We start from the raw sequence: 22,792 nt of genomic DNA, 5'->3' as shown, positions 1-22,792 counted from the left end.
CAAAAACATTCAAAGGGATCAAAGCATCTAGCATATAAAATGAAAGTAAATGAAATACCTAACTTAACATACAACATATAGTTCAGTTAATAATCAGTTATAAACCATGCGAGTGATCAAGGAATCTCGCAAATAACATCAAAATAGATGCAATTAGGAAATAAGAACTACTTTGTATTAAATTCAAAGGAGAACAAACTTACAACCTACTTTCCTTGATGTTACAATCCTCTTCCAATGATTTGTGTTCCTTCCCTTGATGACAAGCTCTTCAAACCCAAAATCAATAGCATAAGTTTACAAATCCAAGTCACCCTCATCCTCTAGTCTTGTGCTCTATTTATCGGCAAGAGGAGGAGGTTTATAGTTCCTCTCCTTAAGGGATATGATGCTTAGGAGGAGGAGATTAGTTCCATGAACCAAGAGATGAGGTGCAAGTATGTAGTAACTTGAGCTTTCCAATTTCAATAAGATTCCTTCATCAAATATTATAGAGCCTTATTTTTTATTTTTAGATGCATGAATAGGATTGTGCAGTTTATAGTGGAAGACAGTTTGCAGAAGTACGTAGGCCACAATGATCAAAACTGCACATGAAAAGGTAAAAGCTAGCAAAATGCGCAGATACTCAAAAATGGTTTTTAATCTGTGAAACCCAAAATTCATTTTATCCCTGGTATTGTTTTACTTCAAGCTTCATAGGGGATTCACTTGAGATACTCATTAGATGGTGAGAGATATGAATTAACAGTCATGGTGACAAAATTTAGTGTAATAGAAATTTGCTTGTATTTTGGTTCATCACACCATTTCAAATCCTTCATTTTTCATTTTGGGTCATTGCTACCAACTCCATTCAATGTCGATAATGTGTTTAAGAGAATTCATTTAGTTGATATCTACTACAATAATATTAAGCCTTCTTTCATTTTCTACCATTTCTAAACCAATTCCACATCAACATCATTCTACCTCAAATCATGATACTTGTTTCATGTTGTTGACTGGGGATGCATGAAGGCCCTCTTGCGATGGGTCTCTTCCTATTGACATAACCTCATTATCTAGGAAGTTGAATTATAAACTCTTCATTCAATACCTTGGGGCTTGTATACACCAATGGAAAGTTTCCTCACTCTCGACGACAGGTTTACATCATTAGCCGTCGACCGAAAGATTATGTGGGTTGTTTGACTTCAACTCATTTAAAGACTTACATCATTGGTTGGTAATGATACAATTTTTTCCATGTTCAACTTTAGTTCCTTTATTTACATGGTTAGACTCATACATCGGACGATCAAGTGAACGAGAGAGAATTCCCCGGATCTAGTTCCATCCATCAAGGCTACGATTTCAGGACTAATGCAAGATTACAAAGCATGATGGCTATGATCATACATATAGTCATCCAATCATGGATCCACAATTTGTCATCAGTGGACTGTTATCGGGAAATCTAGTGTCCACTCGAAGCTGCTAGTCCCACCAAGACTGGTAGCTATCTTAGAAACAAACAAACTAAAACTACTTTCACTTTCCTTTATGAGAAGTAGATAAGAGGGGAACAAAGGACACCAACCTCAGTCTTGCGCTTGGTTCCTCTCCCTTCTCACAGATCCTTGCCACTTTTCCTTCATCTACCCAGCTTCAAAGAGCACCTGTGGAATCAAAGCAGCATAATACTATCGAAGAATAGAGATCTACAATCATAAACAATATAGGACGAAAAATATATTGACCACACAAATGCATATATCATCAAACATACAAGAATGTGGATGAAAACTTGAATAGCTTTATTAATATGAAGAATAACAAAGAGGATTACAACCAATTGTTCTAACCCAGCGTCATCCTCCTAGCATTAAAGCCCTTCTTCACCTCTTGAAAAGCTTAGATCACCCAACACTATGATATTCCAACAAGAAACCAACAGCACTTCCTTACAAGATACAAAATTCCAGCCTCCGGATCTCTGGGATGAGGGATCCATATATAGATGATTGCAGGGGGGTGAGTCAGCTTCTAGGATTTTGATTAGTCTCCTCTCTCTTATAGTTCTTGATTCCACTTAGAGATTGATGATCTCTTACTCATCCCTGGGCAAATTCAGAGATGCAAGTGTCACAGGAGAAGTTTCTGGAAGATTCCATGACAATCCACCTTGCAAACTGTCTCTTCCATTTTTCTACTCTTGCCCATCTCACCCTACAGAAGGGGTTTCCAGTATGCATCGTACCCTTTACACTAAGCAGGTGAGATGCATCGCACCCTCTGTACTGGGCAGTTTGTATGGTCCATCTTTGACCAGTTCCAAGCAGTTTTATGTGGAGAACTTCTGGGAGATGATGTAATCAGTTGACCTTGTTCCTTTAGGGTGTGAAGCAACACTTTCAGGGACTTAGGAGCCCTTGGTTTATGGACATGTATGATTGGGGTTGTAGTGCCCAAAAACGTCTATAACAGTTGCCCCCCTAAAGCATGAGGTCGTTAATCTTTTGATGTTGGGTGAAATGCTTTATCATGAGGATCCAAAGATTTTTTGAGCTGGAAGGTGACCTGTAATAAGATAAAATACAATAAATTATCTTCATAATATTTTTCATGATCTAGCTGAGGCAGGCATTCCCATGCTCAACTTTATAAATTCATTTTCATGTACATAAGATAGACAACTGTCTATGTGGCAGACTGATGATTCTGATAGAGCCATCATCCTTTGATTCAGATGGTCATCTGTGTAGCAATGATGTACATTTGATGTCTTTATTTTCCTGAATATATCACAGCCCGGATGGATGAAATTAGACCCGGGGTCTTCAAACTTGTCCAATCTTCACTCAAAGTACAAGTCGATCCATGTGAAAGATGTTCTAGAGTCGAACATGGAAAGACATCGCCTGATTACCAGCCAATGATGTAAGATGTTAACAAGCATGACAGGAATCACCAATAATGATGATGACCGTCAAGGTACTACAGCACAATTCGCGTGGTGTGAAAAGGGACTTGGCGTCGAATGGTGGGCCCCAGTATTGCAGCAATAATGCTGCAACTCCTGGAACTCCCTTCTTTAATTTTATCAACCCAGTAGTTCGTAACAAACTTGGAAGCGACAGTGCTGTATGCACAAGTACTAGCTCTTGCCGCAGCTATCACTTGGTCAGCTGGCACAAGTCCTCTAGGGCTCAAGCCAACTTCTATGAGCTCTTAGAAGAAGCTTTTTAACTGATGGATGGAAGCTAACTCAGAGGAAGCTGATCTACTTGCAGAAAGAAACTGAAAGCCAAAAAGTAACATAAACCCTAGCAAACCCTAATTCTACCAGCTAGTCCTACTAATGTAGAGGAGAGAATGCAAACTATTAGAAGAGATGCCATTACTTCTATGAAGGTAAAATGCACATGCCTAGGCTATCTCTATCTGAAGGAAACATCTTTTTGTGTTTTCAAATAAGTTATCAGAATTATCATGCATGTGTTTTAACTGGCTTTTTACTGTGCAGGGGTGGATCAAGGAAGGGGAATGCTTGGAAAAGGTTGGGAAGGCTCAGAGAAGGTCTAAGGAGTCCCTAACACCCTTCCAGAGAGTTTCACAAAGTTTGGCTATCCAGCAACCTCACTTGTGAGCTTCTACAGGAAGTCTGCAGGGGTTCTACAGGATGTTTCAGGGATTTCTACAGGATGTTCAGGAATTTCTACAGGATGTTCTAAAATTGGATTTTGGAGGATGGGTGAGTGAAAGAGGATGCATGAATGGATAGAGAGGTAGGGTAGGGGTCTGAAATGACCCAGTGACTGATGGATGAAGTGATGAGAGGATGTGGAAAGCTAACTTGACTTAAGGAAGGCTAAGGCAATGGAAGAGCAAGAAGGTAGGGTTACGTGGGCAGAAGAGTAGTTGTGAGACGAGGAAGCTAACTAGGAGATGGAGCAGCTGGCCTGGACAAAGCTTAGGTGGATGAGAGAGAGATGGATATGCCCTGCACAGTGTGTACTTAACCGAATCAACCAAATCCTGCACACAATCAAAATCTTAGCTAATCTATCCTAACTATCAACGAAACAAATGAACAACAGCTTTATTTCCAAAGAGAACCATGTACAACACTTAATCAAAGAAACATCCACAAAGGTCTGAACGCATGACTAACTTCTACAAATGAAGACATTACACCAAAGATTGCATGGTCAAGCAAACTAGTGTTTTTGTTGGGCAACACTGTTTCTGCAATTCCAGCCCCTGATCCAATAAGGGAGAGGTGAAACTGAGAGTGCAGGAAACCCTTTTTCTGGAGCTTTATCAATTATTATCCTATCAATCTATTCTACACATTTGAAGCAATTCTATTCCTCAACAATGACCTATTTAACCAACACAACTAAATCTTGCTCAACAAAACCACGTTTCAAATGCAGGACTTGGCTGCCCAAACTGTGAGTGAACAGCTCCTTCCAAGAAATCTGTTTGGCTGCCTTCTAGATCCGGTTTTGGTGGCCTTTGGAGCTCGGACTTGGGGGTGAAGATCCCGAGGGAGGCTATTTAATTACATAGACAACCCCCCTACGAATCCTCAGCCCAAGCTTGGCTGTCTCCTAGCCCATGTCTGCTCGGTTTTGCTCCAAGACGTGTCAAAAAATGCTGAAATGAGCACGTGTTAGCCACCTAGGAATAATGACTACCCTTATTCGTACAAATGACATAAACATACTAAAAAATAATGCATAAGTTATGAAAAATGAAGGATTGAACAAGGGTAATTAGGCCAAATGAGCCCAAAATGTTACCAAATTTGGGGCTCATCATCACCCCCCTGCTAAAATGATTGCTCATCCCTGAGCAACTAGTCCAGCTCCTCGTCTTTCATTGCTTTAATTGCCACTCTCACATCCCAGGCTTCTGAAGTAGTATCCTCCTCACTGTCATGGAACCTGGCCTTCTTTTCCACCTCTTCCCACTGCTTATGCTCTTCTTTTTTTGTGCTTCCTTCTACCAATCCCAAAAGCAAAGGTGGGCTTAGCTTGAGGCCGATCCAGCTGGCCTGGAGGTTCTGCATGGACTTCTTGTAGAGAGGTACCCGTACTAGGCCCTCCCTCATTCTAGTTGGAGTGTGATACTCCCTGATTTTGAGGCTGTGGGACAATGTCTTCCACCTTCGGGTGCAAGCATGGACACAATTGTCCCCTAATAATCGCTCCATATCCTCGAAATGCGCTATAGCCTAAGCCTGCTGATCCATGTATTTTAATAAAGCCTGAGGGTTGGTTGCTAGGTGTTGGTGGGCGGATATCAATGCAGTGGGGTCCCTTGGCTCTGCTCTAATTAACAGTGGTTCATGTAACTCTCGGTTCATAACATTTTTGACCTCTGTTGCTCTCTTTTCTTCATGGTTTAACCATGAGGTAAATGCCATCAGCTGCATATCTCCCACGATTGTTTTGGGGTCCCATGAAGTTACGGTAGGAAGGGCCAAATTATGGAGGTAGAACTCTGATAACTTGGCCTTGTCCTCCATGGAGCTGTTGTTGCATAAATCTGTGAACTGCTGGGGGTTTTGGATCTGGGAGATACTCCTTTGTGATAATGCATTAATTTGGAATTGCAGCCACTGGTCCCGTAGGTATAGGCCATAAGATTTGGCTGGCTGCCTACATTGTAGAGCATCCATAGCCTAACTGGCCATGCAGGCCAGTTGTGCCTCTTTTTCTTGCAACTGCTGTTTGAGAGCTTGTATCTCTATATTTGCTTGCAATTCCCTTTCCTGTAGTTGCTGGATTAGTTCCTCAAGATTAGCTTGCATTCCTTCTTTGCCTTGAGGTTCTGTTGTAGTGTCCTCTGATGCTATGCCCCTTTCTTTCCTCTGTTCCTATAGCTATAGTTTGAGCTTCTCATTCTCTTCCTGTAGAAATACTCGCTGGTAGTTTCCCACATGTTTTGCCATAGCTAATTCCCTTCTTGCCTCCTTGAGTTATTCCTCCAAGGGGCCTATATCTACTACTCCTTTAGATTTAGCTATCCTCATCCATGTGTGGGTCCTCACTCTTTCTTCCTCCAGCGCAAAGAAAAGCGGCACTGTGAATTTTTGTGGAATAATTTTCCCAACCTCCAAAAAGTTATAATAAGAGCTCAAGCTGGGCTGGGGGCTAGGCTCCATAATGTGTTCTACCTCTTCTTCCCTTTGTGGTGATGTGGCTACCTCCCCCTCCATTCTTTCGGTCTCCTTGAGCCTGGCTAATGTTTCCTATAGAACTGCTTCAACATCCTGTAGAGGGGTTTTTGAAGCTGAACTTTCCATTCTCTCCCTCTAGGTAGTTGTCTTCGGGCTCCCTCACTCATAAGTGACTGATACTTTGGAGGGGGACTTCTCCTTTGGCGAGGTAGGGGTGTCTTCAATGGTAATTGGGTCTTTGGATGGAGGTTGGGGCCTGCCGGTTTTAATTCTTACACTTCTCCTCGCTTTGAAATACAGAGGAGTCTCCCTCTTTCGTTTCTCCTTTGGCTTGGGAGAGGTACTTAGGGTGGCCAGCACAGCTGCTGCCTCCCTAGCAAGAATTTCGACCATTTTCTCCTTCTGTTTTCCTTTCTCAGGACTTCCTGTAGAAAGCCCTGTAGTGGCTGATTTCTGGCTTCCTGTAGAAGCCATTTTTAACTTTCCTGTAGAAACAGACGGCACCGTTTTAGCCTGCTTGGCTGAGGGTGCTTTTTCTTTCAATTTTGCTGAGGCTGCCTTAGAGGTGCCCTCACTGACATGGACTTTTTCAGTCCTTTCCACCCTGCTCTGTAGTCGTTTCTCCCTGGGTGTTAGTGTGGTTTTGTCACCCTCTATTTTGGCAGCTTGGTCTTTCTCTTGTTTTCCCTTGTGTTCTTTCTTTGGTGTTTTGGCCATGGTTTCTTGGCCTTTACCTTTCTTCTCTGCTTGAATGGGTTCCTTCTCCTTACTGCTGGAGGAGGTGAGCTCCTCAGCCAACACTCGGATGTCATCATCCTTAGTCAAATTTCGAAAGGTTTCCCAGGAGAGAGGGACGGTGTACGTGTGGAGTGCATCTTCCACGAGGAGCTTAATGAGCCCATGATGGGCTATCTGGTCTGGCGTTCCCTCTCTCAATTTGGTGGCACACTCAGTCATGGACTGCAGGAGGAAGTAAGGAATTCTCAACTTTTTCTCTGAGGGTAGGTCCATTTGGTGCCTAAGTTCAGTGAACAGTCGGAAATGATATCCATACACGATGCTGAATCACCCCTCGCATGTGATATACTTCATAATTTGGAGGCTGACCTCACTCCAGAACGACTGTAGGCTAGTTCTTCGAACTCCATTCTTGTCTTCTGAGAATTGTTCCTCTGGCAAAAATAACTCCTTCTTAGCTTTCTGACCCAGTTTTCTCTCCTCCTTATCCCAAGGTACTCCCATCGGTAGATCAGTGACTCTGCTAATGAACTGTGGGGTGAGTCTGAGGGTCAAACCTCTGAAGTTGACAACGGCCAACGTCTTTGACTTTGGCTGAAAGGATCGCGGGAATTCTTCTGCAACCTCGTCATCGTGACTTTGAAGCTTGTCACAGAATCACATCCATCGTGCACGAGAAAAAGGGTCCACCACCTCAAGGGTTTCCCGTAACTTCTTTGAATCTGTAGGCTCTTTTCTAATGAATGCTCCTGGCATGGTAAACACTCGCTGTGTTGGCCTGAGCCTGCCTGCTCGTATACAAAAGTGGGTCTTTGGGATTTCCTTAGACAGAGTGCAAAGCTATGCCACAATTTATAAAATTCACGACTGTCTACCAGTGAGCCTTCACAGTGGCTCAATTATGAATGAAACCCTGGAGAAAATCCCGCACACACACTACCATGACAATTCTCATGTAGCAATAAGAAGACACTTGCAAATTCATGCACAGGCTGTAATTCACGGTTTCCTACCCCTTTAACACGTTGACTTCACCACCTTTCGAACCAATTGCATGGGAAGACTATGTTCAGGCTTACCTCATTCCAGAATTGCCACCTTCGATGTGAACAGTTCAATTTCCTCCGTAACATTGGGCTTCCTGTAGCGCAGCTTCCTATAGAAGTCGTGCACGGGTGCTGGGGAGTGCTTCAGTGGTTCTGGGCCTTCTGTGCAACAACAGGATGTTGGAACAGGCCGAGAACTCGAAGTAACAGCCTTCAGAAAATTTAGGATGCGTACTCGGCTGCAAAGCGGTTGAGAATAAATGAGTGCAGTGCGCCATACATGATCTAGCCGGCGGATTTGAATTTCTGCGGAATTTGTGGCACAGGGGTGAGCTGTCCCCATCAGTCCATTGGCCGACATCAACTGCTATCATTCCGCTGCATGTCTGCCTGACCGCCGAATCATTCCTTGTATATCTACCGCCGCCACTCCTGTTAGATCACTGCTTCTCTCCGACTGGACGCTTCCCACGTGTCCATTTCCTGTCTCGTCAACACAACCAAAGATTTTCGGATCGGATGAGGCCGTCGGGCTGGTTGTGGTGGCCAGTTGAATGGCTACCCGACTTGTTCAATCCATTCATTTTCATATTTACAAACATTTTAGAGCATCTTTCATGTAATTTGACGAAACAGGGTGAGGCACTTACCTGTGAGGCCGTGGACGTGATTTTTCTCATGCTTCAGGACGAGGGGTGATAGATCCGCTTGCTGCCACTTCATGCACAGGCACGAGAGCTCCTTTTCGTTGACTGCTGCTGGTTACGAGACCGGTTTCCTGGCTGTGGATGGTGCATGTGCCAGCTTCATGAGTTGCAGGTATCTTCATGGTGTGTGCTCTAGCCAGATCAACTGCTACAGGATTCCTGTAGGACATCCTGTAGCCGTTTCTCCTCCTAGGGTGCATGCCGAAAAGGTGGAATCACGTTCACAGGTGTAGGGTCCTCGAATCACCTTGATAGGTAGCACATTGGGCCTCTGCATGCTTTATTTTCCATTTGAAAATTATTTCTTCTGAGAGTCCAACGTTCTGGTATGACTGTGCAGGTATTTCAATCGTATGGCAGCAATGGTGGTGGAAGGAGGTGACAGCAGTGGGTGATGGAGAAAAACATTGGTTGCATGCCTCCTTATTGGGCTTCGAGCTTCAAATTCTTCTACATAGTCAGTCCTGGCCCGTCCAAAGATTCTACAGGAAGTTTCCTGTAGAAATACAGAACTTCCTGTAGAAAGTCCTGTAGCTTCCTGTAGAAGGCTAAACTATGACCAGATTGTGCCCAAACCTTGGAAGAGATGAGTGTTTATGGAGGGAATGCTGGTGAGGTCGCCTGGTAGCATGGTAGGGACCCTTGTTCTTGAGTTGAGAGGCCTCCTTTTTGCATGGAATACCTGCAACCTGCATTAATTTCCAAAGATTGAGCCTGTTTTTCTGTTTCTGCCTCCTTCTTTTTTCCTTTTTTCCTTTTCCTTTGTTTTTTTTTTTTAGGAGACAACAGGGGTGCCTCAAGGAGGTTTTCACCCCTACTATCTGCCTTGGGCGCCTCAAAGAGGTTTTCACCCAAGGGTCTTTTTTTATTCCAATTTTTTCAGAGAGATAGCAGGGGCGCCTCAATGAGGTTTTCACCCCTACCATCTGCCTTGGGAGCCTCAGAAAGGTTTTCACCCAAGGATCTTTTTATTATGATTTTTTTTTTTTTTTTTTTGATGCTCAGGGTATGCCCAAAACAGAGGCAGAACCCTTCTCTATGACCAGCACTGATTTTTCCATAGTTTTGATGAACTCTTGCCTCGAAAGAGGTTTCCTATAGATCTTTAGTCGATGGCCATTGACGAGCATGGGGATGGCTTCCTCATCAATGGTCCAGATAAGAACAGACCCATTATCATTACACTTCTCCACTGCATATGGTCCTAGCCATATTGTCCTGAGCTTCCCCTTGAAATCCTTATGTCTAGAATCATACAGCAGCGCCCAATCTCCCAATTGGAATTGCTTGTCATTGAGGTGCCGATCATGCCATATCTTCCTCTGGAGTTAAACCACTTCTGAGTGGAGAAGGGCCTGCATTCGGTGTTCATCTAGCCCATTCAGCTGCAATAACCTTTCTTGTTGGGCATGGCTGAGATCTAGGTCCAGCTGAGCTGCCATCCTCAATGTGTTGTACTCGAACTCAATTGCCAGCAAAGCTCTCTTCCCATAGACCAGTTCATAAGGTGTGAAGCCGGTTGTGGTCTTCCAAGTGGTGTTGTAAGCCCAAGTGGCCTCAACCAGACGATCTACCCAATCCTTTCTGCTGCTGCTCACCACCTTAGTCAAAATCCCTTCTAATGCTCTATTGGTGACTTCCACCTGCCTGTTTGCTTGAGGATGATAGGGGTTGGAAGTCCTATGCTTGATCTTGTGATGAGCAAGCAAGTCTTCAATTAAGTTGGAGGTGAACTGGCTTCCTTGATCAGTGACTAGCTCTCTTGGGTAGCCAAATTTGTAGAAGATGTTTTCTCTTTAAAACTCAGCCACCTTCTCTTTCGTCGCTACTTTGATTGCCTTGGTTTCCACCCACTTTTTCAGATAGTCTGTGCACACAATGATGTAAGACCTTTGTCTTGAAGGAGGATTGATAGGACCCACAAAATCCATACCCCACTTCTCAAATGGTTCAAGAGTCACTTGAGGTTGGAGAGGCATTTTGTCCCTTGGGGTCGGCTTCCCCATCCTTTGGCATCGGTCACATTGGCTGATATATCTCTTGACATCTTGATGAAGCATGGGCCAATAGTAGCCTGCCTGTAGAACTTTGAAGGCAGTCCTCTTGGCTGCAAAATTTCCTCCACAAGGCCCATCATGACAGGTTAGGAGGATGTCAAAGACTTCCTCCTCCCTAACGCAATGCCTTAAGATTTGATCGGGGCCAAGTTTGAACAGGTTGCCCCCGATCCAAGTGAATGAGGCACTCTTCCTTACAATTATGCTTTTCTCTTTTGAAGATAGATGCGGAGGGAACTGTGCTGAGACCAGGTAGTTTGCTATATCAGCAAACCATGGAGAGAGTACTGAGATAGCAAACAAATGTTCATATGGCATCTGGTCATCCACTGTTCCATCTTAACCTGCAGGTAAATCCAGTCTAGACAAGAAGTCAGCAACAACATTTTCTTTACCAGGTTTGTCAGCGATAGTCAAATCAAACTGCTGCAACAACAGTAACCATCTAATAATACGAGCATTCACATCTGGTTTATTCATTAAATATCTAATTGCAGCATGATCAGTATGTACAAATGTTTGATAGCCAATGATGTAGTGGCAGAACTTGTTCAGGGCATCGACCATGGCCAAGAACTCTTTCTCAGTTACAGTATAATTCAGTTCTGCCTTGGATAAGTTTTTGTTGACAAAGTATATGGCATATGGGAGTTTTTGTTCAACCTATCCTAAGGCTGCCCCTATGGCTTTGTTCGAGGCATCAGTGTGGATGTGGAAAGGTAGGGCCTAGTTTGGACCTCTCAATATCGGGGCGGACACCAACTTATCCTTTAATTCATTCAGAGCCCCTTGACAGTCGTCCATCCATTTGAACTCAACATCCTTTGCTAAGAGGCCAAACAGTGGCGAGGCTAGCTTACTGAAGTCTTTAATAAATCTTCTATAATATCCTGCTAAGCCTAAGAAACTCTGAACATCTCTTACCTTCTGAGGAGGTGGAACCTTTTTGATGAGAGCAATTTTATTAGGATCCACTTGCAATCCTTGGCGAGAAATGGTATGTCCTAGCATGGTCCCTTCAGTCATCAAGAATTCACATTTTTCAGGATGAAGGGACAGGTTCATCTCAATGTACTTGGTTAGAACTTTTCCCAGATTGGACAATGCTTCCTGGAAGTTGGACCCATAAGGGGTGAAGTCATCCATATAGATTTCCACTGAATCATGGACTAGCTCAGAAAAGATGCTCAATACTGCTCTTTGGAAAGTGGCAAGAGCGTTGCATAGCCCAAAGGGAAGGACTCGGTAAGCAAAGGTACCCCAAGGACAAGTGAAGGTGGTCTTATCTTGGTCTTCCGGGCTGATTTGGATCTAGTTATACCCACTGAACCCATCTAGGAAAGAGAAAAACTTCTTCCCCACCAGTCCATCCAACACTTGATCTATGAAAGGCAGAGGAAAGTGGTCTTTCTTGGTGGCTTTTTTCAGTTCTCGATAGTCCACACAGATTCTCCACTTTCCATTTTTTTTGGATACCAACACCAGAGGGGACACCCACTCGCTATCTGAGATGGGGTAGATGAATCCTGCATCTAACAGTTTTTGCAACTCTTCTTTGACAATGTCCTTAAGGGCTGGATTCATTCTCCTCTGAGGTTGCCTGACCGGTTTACATTCTTCTTTGATGTAGATGTGATGGGTACAGACCAAAGGATGGACTCCTTTCATCTCCTTATAGTTCCAAGCAAAAGCATCTAGATGACTGGCCAACAGACTATACAGCTCCTTTTCCTGGGAAGGAGATAGGGAGGAGCTGATCTTTAACATTCTCTCGAGGCCAAACTCCACATTTTTGACTCTGGGAGAGAGTGGATCGGTCACACAAAGGTCCACTAAGGTGTTGTCTTGAGTATCTTCCACCAATTTCTCTAAGGACAATGCACTGGGAGGCGGATTCTGAATCAAGGTCTCAATCAAATCATCCTCGGTTTGAGGACCTCCCCTGGTGGTTTCTAAAGTGCAAAAGGGTGCAGAGTACACCTCATCCTCTTCTCCTTCTTCCAACCAAAGTGGTAAGTCATGCTCTAATAGAGGTTGGGCAGGAGGGTATAGGACTAGCTGCTTGGACATAAGACCATTTTTGATGGTCATGTTTCCTGCTCGGCAGCTTATGTAAGCATCCGTAGTGGCTAACCAAGGTCTTCCCAAAATAAGGGGGTATCTTGTAAGCTTTGCCTTTGGTTGAAGAACCAAGAAGTCCGCAGGATACTCCCAAGAGTCAACAGAGACCAAGACATCCTCCATAATCCCTTCAGGAGTCACGGTGGAGCGATCTGCCAACTGCAGGACCGTCGAGGTCTTCCTTAAGGAACCTTGAAGGTTGAGTTTGAGCATGGTATCCCTAGTCATTACATTAATGGAAGCCCCTAAATCAATCAAAGTGTGGGGTATGATGGTGCCATTGATGTGGACATCAACTACAGGAGTCCCAGGATCCAAATACTTTGGACAGATTACTTGCCCCAACATAAGATCAGACAGTTTTCTTATGACATTGATGGTTGAGGCATCTCTTTTTCGCCTGCCTGGGTGCCTAAAACAGTTTTCCTTAACCAATTTATTGTATATCGGTACATCTTTGATGGCTTAGAGAAGTGGTATTCTCACACACAACTGTTTGAGTTCTCCCAGAAGCTCATTCTCCTCTGGGTCGGGTTGTGTGGTGACTGTTAGTCTTTCAGGAAAGGGTGGAGTGGCCTTGGGTTCACTTTCCTGTTTATCTTCCTCGTCCTCTGGGGGAGGAGGTTGGCGATCCGGAAGAGTCTTCCCAGATCGCAGGTTGATCTCCTGGATCTCCACAGCATAGGTAGGGCATGTTGTTTCCCCGGTATATACCTGTTGGGTCTATCGGTTGTTAGGGTTCGGCTTCAGTTGAGCAGGCATTTGGGGTCGTCTTGGAGGAGCAGGAGGTAATGGTTGTGGTTGAACTAGTGGTGGAGGCAAAATGGCGGGAGGAGTGTTGTACTGGGGCCTCCACCCCGGTTGACGTGCATTCCACTGAGGCTGTGGCTGGACATGGGAGTGAAACGAATGAGTAGTGGGCTGAGTATGGTATTGACGTGGGTAAGACCATGGAGGAGGCATAGACTAGGAAGGATGAGCAGGGGGACCCCAAGAAGGCATAGGAGCAGATTGGTTGGGGCTATAATAAGCTTGGGATGTCCCTTGCATCCCCTGCTCGTAAGGTCTAGGTCCATGTAGCCTCCTTTGGTTGAGGAAGTAGAGAGGTTCACTGGGTGCCTCGGTTCCTTGGTACATGGCCTTGAACCCAGGTAAGGTTGGGCATTGGTTTGTGCGGTGATCCTCCTCACAAACGAAACATACCTCTACCAAGTGTAATGGACACTCGTTCTTAGGGTGCTTCCTTGTACACCTAAGATATAAGATGGCCAAAGCCCTCTCAGCTTCCTCTTCCTTTTGCTGGATTCGGAATGTATCAAGTTGCATGGAAATGGTCTGTCTCACCTCACTTTTGAGGTCCTCCAGCTGATTGACAAACTCATGCTTGTAGAAAGTAGCACTAGCTGAAAGGGGGTTTCCCCTACCTCTTTTCCGGGATGCCCTAGAGTGGTTTCTAAACACTTTCTTTATATCCTCATAAGGTAGTTGGTAAATATCTCCTCCAGCTAACATGTGAAGGGTATCTAAAAGGTATTCAGGGACTCCTCGGAGCAGGACCAACTTGAGAGATTCAGGGTCAAGTGTGCACCTGGCCCGTTTATAGATAAGTTGAAACCTTTCCTCATAATCTTCTAAAGAATCATCATTTCCCATGGTCATCCGAAAGATCTCTCCCTTGGCTTCCTTGGACCTACAGTAGTCCCGGTATTTGGTATTGAAGGCTTGCTACATTTGAGCCCAAGTGGTGATACTGTTTCCAAGTAAGCCCATGAACCAGCGTAATGCTGCATCCTTGAGGGTAGAGGGAAAGAGTTTCAGTTTTTGCTCATCTTCTGTATAGTCATAGGTTCGACAAAGGACAGCAAACTCAAACAGGAAGGTATCAGGGTCTTCAGTAGTCAATCCATGGAAGTGAGGTAAAGTGGAGGGGCTTATGTTTTTCATTTTCATGTCTCCATTGGTCTCTCAGATGGGAAAGGCACCTTCTATTCTCTCATCTTCTCTTCCATTCTCAGCCATGGCTTCAGGTGGAGTGGTTTCTAACTCTTCTTCTGGTATAGGATCTTCGTATATCTCAGGAGGCTCGCCTATAGGTTCTTCTGGATCACTGTCACCAAAGAAGAGAGAAGGGTGACTCAGTGAAGTGGTGGGGGTGTTGGGTAAGAATTTGCCGAATTTATCTATGTTCCTACGAGGCATGAAATGGAAAGGCTTTTGATTTCTTTTTGCTTTTTCTGCTTGTACCTGCAAAACTGAAATAGATTGAACTGCAACTAGCTATCTTGCTGAAATGAAAATGCGGAATTGAAATGAAAGCAGGAAATGGCTAATCTATTTTGCTCAAATGAAATTGCAGGAATGAAATGCTAGTCTACGCTTGCAGAATTGAAATTGCTAATCTACGCTTGTAGAATTGAAATTACAGAATTGAAATGCTAATCTATGAAAGCAAGAAATATCTATTTTACTTTTGCGGAAATGAAATTGCAGGATGGAAATGAAATAAACTATCTAGCAGAAGGCAAGTGTAGGAAAATAGAAGAAAAGCAACAATCACCAATACTCTTATGCTTCCCCTGCAACGGCGCCAAAAATGTGGTGAGCCCCAGTATTGCAGCAATAATGATGCAACTCCTGGAACTCCCTTCTTTAATTTTATCAACCTGGTAGTTCGTAACAAACTTGGAAGCGACGGTGCTGTATGCACAAGTACTAGCTCTTGCCGCAGCTGTCACTTGGTCAGCTCGCACAAGTCTGCTAGGGCTCAAGCCAACTTCTATGAGCTCTTAGAAGAATATTTTTAACTAATGGATGGAAGCTAACTCAGAGGAAGCTGATCTACTTGCAGAAAGAAACTGAAAGCCAAAAAGTAACATAAACCCTACCAAACCCTAATTATACCAGTGAGTCCTACTAATGCAGAGGAGAGAATGCAAACTATTAGAAGAGATGCCATTACTTCTATGAAGGTAAAATGCACATGCCTAGGCTATCTCTATCTGAAGGAAACATCTTTTTGTTTTTTCAAATAAGTTATCAGAATTATCATGCATGTGTTTTAACTGGCGTTTTACTGTGCAGGGGTGGATCAAGGAAGGGGAATGCTTGGAAAAGGTTGGGAAGGCTTAGAGAAGGCCTAAGGAATCCCTAACACCCTTCCATAGAGTTTCACAAAGTTTGGCTATCCAGCAACCTCACTTGTGAGCTTCTACAGGAAGTCTGCAGGGGTTCTACAGGATGTTTCAGGGATTTCTACAGGATGTTCAAGAATTTCTACAGGATGTTCTAAAATTGGATTTTGGAGGATGGGTGAGTGAAAGAGGATGCATGAATGGATAGAGAGGTAGGGTAGGGGTCTGAAATGACCCAGTGACTGATGGATGAAGTGATGAGAGGATGCGGAAAGCTAACTTGACTTAAGGAAGGCTAAGGCAATGGAAGAGCAAGAAGGTAGGGTTACGTGGGCAGAAGAGTAGTTGTGAGACGAGGAAGCTAACTAGGAGATGGAGCAGCTGGCCTGGACGAAGCTTAGGTGGATGAGAGAGAGATGGATATGCCCTGCACGGTGTGTACTTAACCGAATCAACCAAATCCTGCACACAATCAAAATCTTAGCTAATCTATCCTAACTATCAACGAAACAAATGAACAACAGCTTTATTTCCAAAGAGAACCATGTACAGCACTTAATCAAAGAAACATCCACAAAGGTCTGAATGCATGACTAACTTCTACAAATGAAGACATTACACCAAAGATTGCATGGTCAAGCAAACTAGTGTTTTTGTTGGGCAGCACTGTTTCTGCAATTCCAGCCCCTGATCCAATAAGGGAGAGGTGAAACTGAGAGTGCAGGCAACCCTTTTTCTGGAGCTTTATCAATTATTATCCTATCAATCTATTCTACAGATCTGAAGCAATTATATTCCTCAACAATGGCCTATTTAACCAACACAACTAAATCTTGCTCAACAAAACCAGGATTCAAATGCATAAAAGGAAAATCACAGTGCTTAAAGGAAAGATAACAATACAAAGAAGGAGGCCCTAGGCTCTCAGGTTGGGCCCAACCAAGAGAGCTATGGCTCCTATAGAAAACTCAGAGCTGATATCAAATCTGACTGCTTCCCATTATCAAAAAATAATCATAAGTCAAGAGTTATGCCAACAATGGCTACAAAAGAACAAAACAGAGCTAGCAGCACTGTAGTACAAAATATGCAAGAGTTTTTCAAAAATTCCTTTTCGAAGGCTGAGGCCTTAACATTTATACACCACGAGGCCCTAGCTGGCCTCCTAAATCTATGGGACTTGGCTGCCCAAACTGTGAGTGAACAGCTCCTTCCAAGAAATCTGTTTGGCTGCCTTCTAGATCTAGTTTTGGTGGCCTTTGGAGCTCGGAGTTGGGGGTGAAGATCCTGAGGGAAGCTATTTAATGCCATAGACAACCCCCCTACAAATCCTCAACCCAAGCGTGGCTGTCTCCTAGCCCATGTCTGCTCAGTTTTGCTCCAACATGTGTCAAAAAATCCTGAAATGAGCACGTGTTAGCCACCTAGGAATAGTGACTACCCTTATTCGTACAAATGACATAAACATACTAAAAAATAATGCATAAGTTATGAAAAATGAAGGATTGAACAAGGGTAATTAGGCCAAATGAGCCCAAAATGTTACCAAATTTGGGGCCCATCATTGAACACCACGTAAAATCTTTCGGTCGAAGGCCATTGATGTAAACCTGTCGCGGGAAGTGAGAAACTTGCCATTGAGGCATGCAAGCTTCAAAGTACTGAAAGGGTTGTTCCTAAGTCGACTTCTTGGATAATGAGCTGATGTCAACAAGAAGCAACTCGTCGTAGGAGGGCCTTAATGAATCCACATCTACGACATGGAACAGAGTAAATGATTTTGGAGGTGAAAACGATCTGATGATACAGGGTTCAGGGTGATGGTCATGAAAGAATGGAGCGTGAATGTATTGCATCGGATGAGACATAGGTGAATTCTCTGAGTGACTTCTCTTGAGCATACTGGCGACACTGACATGGATTGGTAGCGTTAACCCCAAATGGATGGTGCGATGGACCAATGGTGATATGACTGGTGGACGGAATAACCCAACCCGACTCAGATGTGGAGTGAAAGTATCATGTTCAAGAGCGACTTGCTACCAATAAAGTTTCTTCAAGTTTTCTTCCCAATTTTTCCCCAGTCATTGCTAATGAGTACCTCTTTATTTTTATCAAGCTTGAGGAGGATAACATATGCTTGTTCTATAATTTTCCCTTCGGGCAAACCCATTACTATGTTTTAACGAGCCTAGCGACAGTGAAACTCGTTCTTGTCTATATGGACAAGTTTGTCGCTATCAGTTTTAACGAGTTTAACGACAAAGATAACTCGGTCCTTTTCAATTTTAGAGAGTTTGAAAGGGACATAAAGGAAACTCCAAATAATCCTTTTTCGTCATATAATCCCTTAATTCCGAAAAAGTAAAAAATAATACGAAAGGGATGAATTTTCGATAATTTTAACGAGCTGAACAAAACAAGTGCTCAATCTTTTTGTGTAATAATCCCTCAGATCCAAAAATATTAAAATCTAGAGGAGGGATAGCACTCCCAGTAGCTTTAACAAGCTGGAGAGGCCAACTGCTAGGCAATCTTTTCATATTTTACGAGTGAGATGAAAAGCGCTTAAAGGAGACTCATTTTCTGAGGAGTGAGTGATAATTTCAGGTAGCAGCTAATTCCAGGTAAGGTTTGGAATTTTCCAATCACGGCAGTGTCACAAGGATGGCTAACAAGATCACTCTTTGCAGTTGTTCGTCAAAAGGGATAAACAATCAAATGGAGGTGAATGATCGGCTAAAACAGAGTGGAGGTGATGATGAGAACATGACCAGGGCTCAAAAGCTGATGATAATGCTTTCACAATGGTTATTTACCGGAAATTAGTTCATTTTTTAATGAGCTTAAACTCTGGGGGAAACATTTGCTCATTGCTTAGGTTTAATTTTTAACGAGCTTGAACTTCACATAAAAACTGCTCGTGCCAGTTGTATAATAAGGATGTCTCATCGATAGGTTCAATTTTTAGGGAGCTTGCACCATTCAAAACTTTGCTCCGAATCCTTTCATTATGCAAGCTAGGAATGACCAATCCTACGAGTTTAAAGGGTTGAGAAACTACAAACTCAGAAAATAAATGGTCGCTCTTTACTTTCAGGAAAAAAGGTTTGCATGCCCCCAGGCACAGCAAAGTAAAGTTTCTAGGTTACCATATGAAAGCTCTCGCATTTGCAAGATTACTCCATCCGCATTGCAGACAAAACACTTCCTTGGCGATGTCTACGGAAATAGACAAAGGTGAGTGGCGCGGTCACCTCCACTCAGATAACTTTGATGAGGGAATCTTATTCCAGTCTAATCCCATTTTCCTAAATGGACGGGTGTGTCAGAATAGTCATATATCCTCTGTGGAAACCTACCATATACCCAAGGTTTTCTTACCGAAACAGACCAGGGTGCATGCCCCCTAGGTTTCAGTCATGTCCTCCCGAATTACTCGCGCTCTTCAGGGGGACGAACTGGATATTGATGAGACATTCCTTGGATGAAAAGACCATTTAGGGATGGAATTTGACTATTAGCTATGTGTGAGCTGGGGAACGAAAGCTGGTCTATGAGCTGGACCACTCAGCCTTCATGCGAAAAACACATTACTCTAAAGAGTGAGGAGACTATGGCCCCCATGCTATAAATATAGTCGCACCCAAGGAGTAGATTATAATCTAGAGGTCCTTGGACTACCATTACGTTCATATAAACAATTTTCCTTCTCAACGTTATGGGCACATTGGGAAGGATCCCCAACGGTCGACTGGTTCCTTTTTCGAAGCCTGTCAAATTTCTCATCTCAGGGAGAAGCGATGGCGAACCAAGCGCTTCCCAAGCAGTTGAGGAAAGGATACTCATAGAAGCCCCTTCATCTATGATGGTACTGACCATGATCATTTTGTAAGCTTGTACAATGATTCGGAATGGTACATTAGCCGGTAAACGGGGTCTGCCCAGTAGATTCCAATCGAAGGAAATGACTAGGTTGCTTGGAGGTGGGATCGAATAGACGGCCAGATATGACTCTGATGAACTTCCTTCCTGCGGTAAAGGAATGGGTAGATTTCCCCCATATTCATCGGAGTCTGTGTTTACGAAAAGAATTTGAACAGTGTTGTTCTCATTCTCTTCGGTGATTGTATCATCTGAAGATGGACCTTCTGAAGACAAGACCGGGTCGACTGTCGCCTCAACCTTTTGACTTTCGTCTAGTATGGATCCAGCGGGTTTATCTTCAATGACAGATGCTTTGACCGACAACAATGGCATGTCAGTCAGATTTTCAACTAGTGATGGACTCGGCAAGAGTTTCTTGTATCCAGGAGGAAGCTGTAGCGGTGAAGTAGAACGGTTATCCAAGACTCTTTTAGCTTCATCTAGGAAGGGACAATGGTGGACGACGTGATCGCCTTCACACAGTTTACAAGGAAATTTACATTTCCTTTTTTGTCCAAATACTTCGCTTTCACTAGTTGATGGTGTACTTTCAACATGATCTTCAGAGGTTGATGACACCAGATTGTGCAAATGAGGAGACCAGTCCCTTAAGATCTGAGTGATGCAAGGACAATATCGATGATAGTGGTCTCCTTTGAAAATGACACATGGAGATTTAGGCTTGGACGGTGCAGTGTGTGGATTTTCACTAGACGATGCCCGGTTACCCCTTTTCGCCTTTGGCTCCTTCTTCTTCTTCTCTTTCTTCTCCTTCTTAGTTACTTGATTTTTGGCTTTACCAGCTTCATCAAGCGAAGAGGAAGGAGGAGAGAGAATTGGATGAAGTAGAAGGTTGGGGGGTAACTTTAGTATCATCCAGTTGCTGAATCAATTGTTCAGGAATCACGGTGTTCTGAACGATGGAGGTCGAGAAGAGTCATATCGGCAAGCCAATTGTCAATCCTAGAAGTGACAATGTGGCCATATGAGGTGCACCAACATCTCCCCAAGAGGAGAAAGGAATGGGATTTCCTCCAAGGGGAAATCCTTGGTTGGTGGACTCCATTTTTCTCAACCTAAGGCCAACGGGGAATGGTGATATTATTCCAATTAAAATAAATTTTAGATGCTTTGACACAACTTGTTTTTTCAATTTTTAAGAGTCGAGAAAAAACAAAAGATGACTCTAGTCGCCTTCAATTTTTAGTGAGCCTGAAGTGACAAGTGCTCAGATGGACCTTTTCCTTTAAGGAGTCTAAAAAGGAACGAAAGAGACTACTATGGAAATCTAGACAGAGGGATTACCAAACCAATCGCAAAACTGCAGAATACTTTTTACGGTACGGCAGTCAATCTTCCTGAATGATGTGTTCAGTGCATTGCGATCGATAGGGCGACAGACATGGATTCATATGGATAAAGGATATAGCCTATTGTGGTCTCCCAATATATTCTCGATGGTACATGGGAGCACAAGTTCGTACTGGCACTTGTCGTCTCAAAGAGGAGGAATCACCCAACCAATAATGAAAGCGATAGTTACTAGGCTTTACGACGTCGGAATACGTCTCTAGCCTAGACTTCTAGATGTTGTGCGTTAGGTTCCAAAGTGTTTTTATGTCCATTAAATTTATTTTATAGTTGATCTTTCTTAAGAAATTTTCCTTTCAGGTTCACCGCGTGATGTAGATATACAATTCCTAAAATGCAATCTAAGATGATAAACAATCGTTTAATCTTCTTTTTGCAATGAAAATCCTAGCTACTAAAGAAAGAGAGATGATATTCTTTCAACATAGAGCAGAGAGCACACACTAGATGCACTGTCCTAAATCAAACCAACAAGCAGTCTAAATGCAAATGCACATGCATGTATTTGTTTTCAGATTTCTTAATTTTTGAATGACAAGAAGAATGCTAAGTACTAATCTGAATTATCTTTTCAAAGCGACAATACTAACAAATTTCTCTTCAAAAACGAAAGGAAGATAATGAAGACACTTCGCTATTTTGAATCGAAAACTGATTTTGACACTTGAAAAACTACTAATTGAAATCAAATACAAGAGTAACTGTATAATTGACCATCAAGAACAATAGAGTTCTTTTCTTTGACTGAAAACGACACTTGCGACACTTTCAAATCAAGATACGACATTTTGATTATGCTACTTCTTTGTAAAAGAGAACTGAAAATGGCACACAATACATAAAAAAATCCACAGTTCTTTGCACAATGGAGGCGGAATGATGGAAAGGAAGAGGGGGTTTCCATAGTTGTATACTAATCACGGACAGCAAAACTCCGTAATAGAGCTAAAGAGAGTGAAGAAAAACCAAAGTCTAAAGGCAAAATTAGCCTTTTCTGACCATCGCACCTATTACACAGGGAAACTAGTATGCATCTCACCTACTGTACAGGGGGAGGTGCGATGCATACAAACTTCCTTGAAGAGAGGGTGCAATGGGACCAGTGTGAGACTTTTACTTGGTCTTTCGTCACAGTTTGCAGCTCAGTTCAGGGATTTAGGCCGAGCAAGTGATGTTCAGTAAATATAAATCACAGGGGTTGATCTAATGTGGTTACTAGAGCCACCACTGGGGCAATTAGAAGGTTTGAAAATCGATTGTTTAGTTTATAAACAAAACCCAGAGATAGACTGAAGCAGCATTGATCTACTTTGCACTTACATAGCAAATGCAGTTCAAAGGCTAGCTGGCTTGACTTCAGGCTTCGTCTGTACGTTTATAAAACAAACAAATATAGACAAGCAAACAATATATTTGTTCCACTGTGGAGTCACCATTTTGTTATCAGGAAATCTAGTGTCCACTCGGAGCTGCTAGTCCCACTAAGACTGGTATCTATCTTAGAAACAAACAAACTAAAACT

This window comes from Pinus tabuliformis, chromosome 3_1 (genome assembly GCF_031772625.1).
Source record: "Pinus tabuliformis cultivar Carrire ecotype Pingquan chromosome 3_1, CPIR1, whole genome shotgun sequence".
Classification (NCBI taxonomy): domain Eukaryota; kingdom Viridiplantae; phylum Streptophyta; class Pinopsida; order Pinales; family Pinaceae; genus Pinus; species Pinus tabuliformis.
This window is presented reverse-complemented; position numbering follows the sequence as displayed.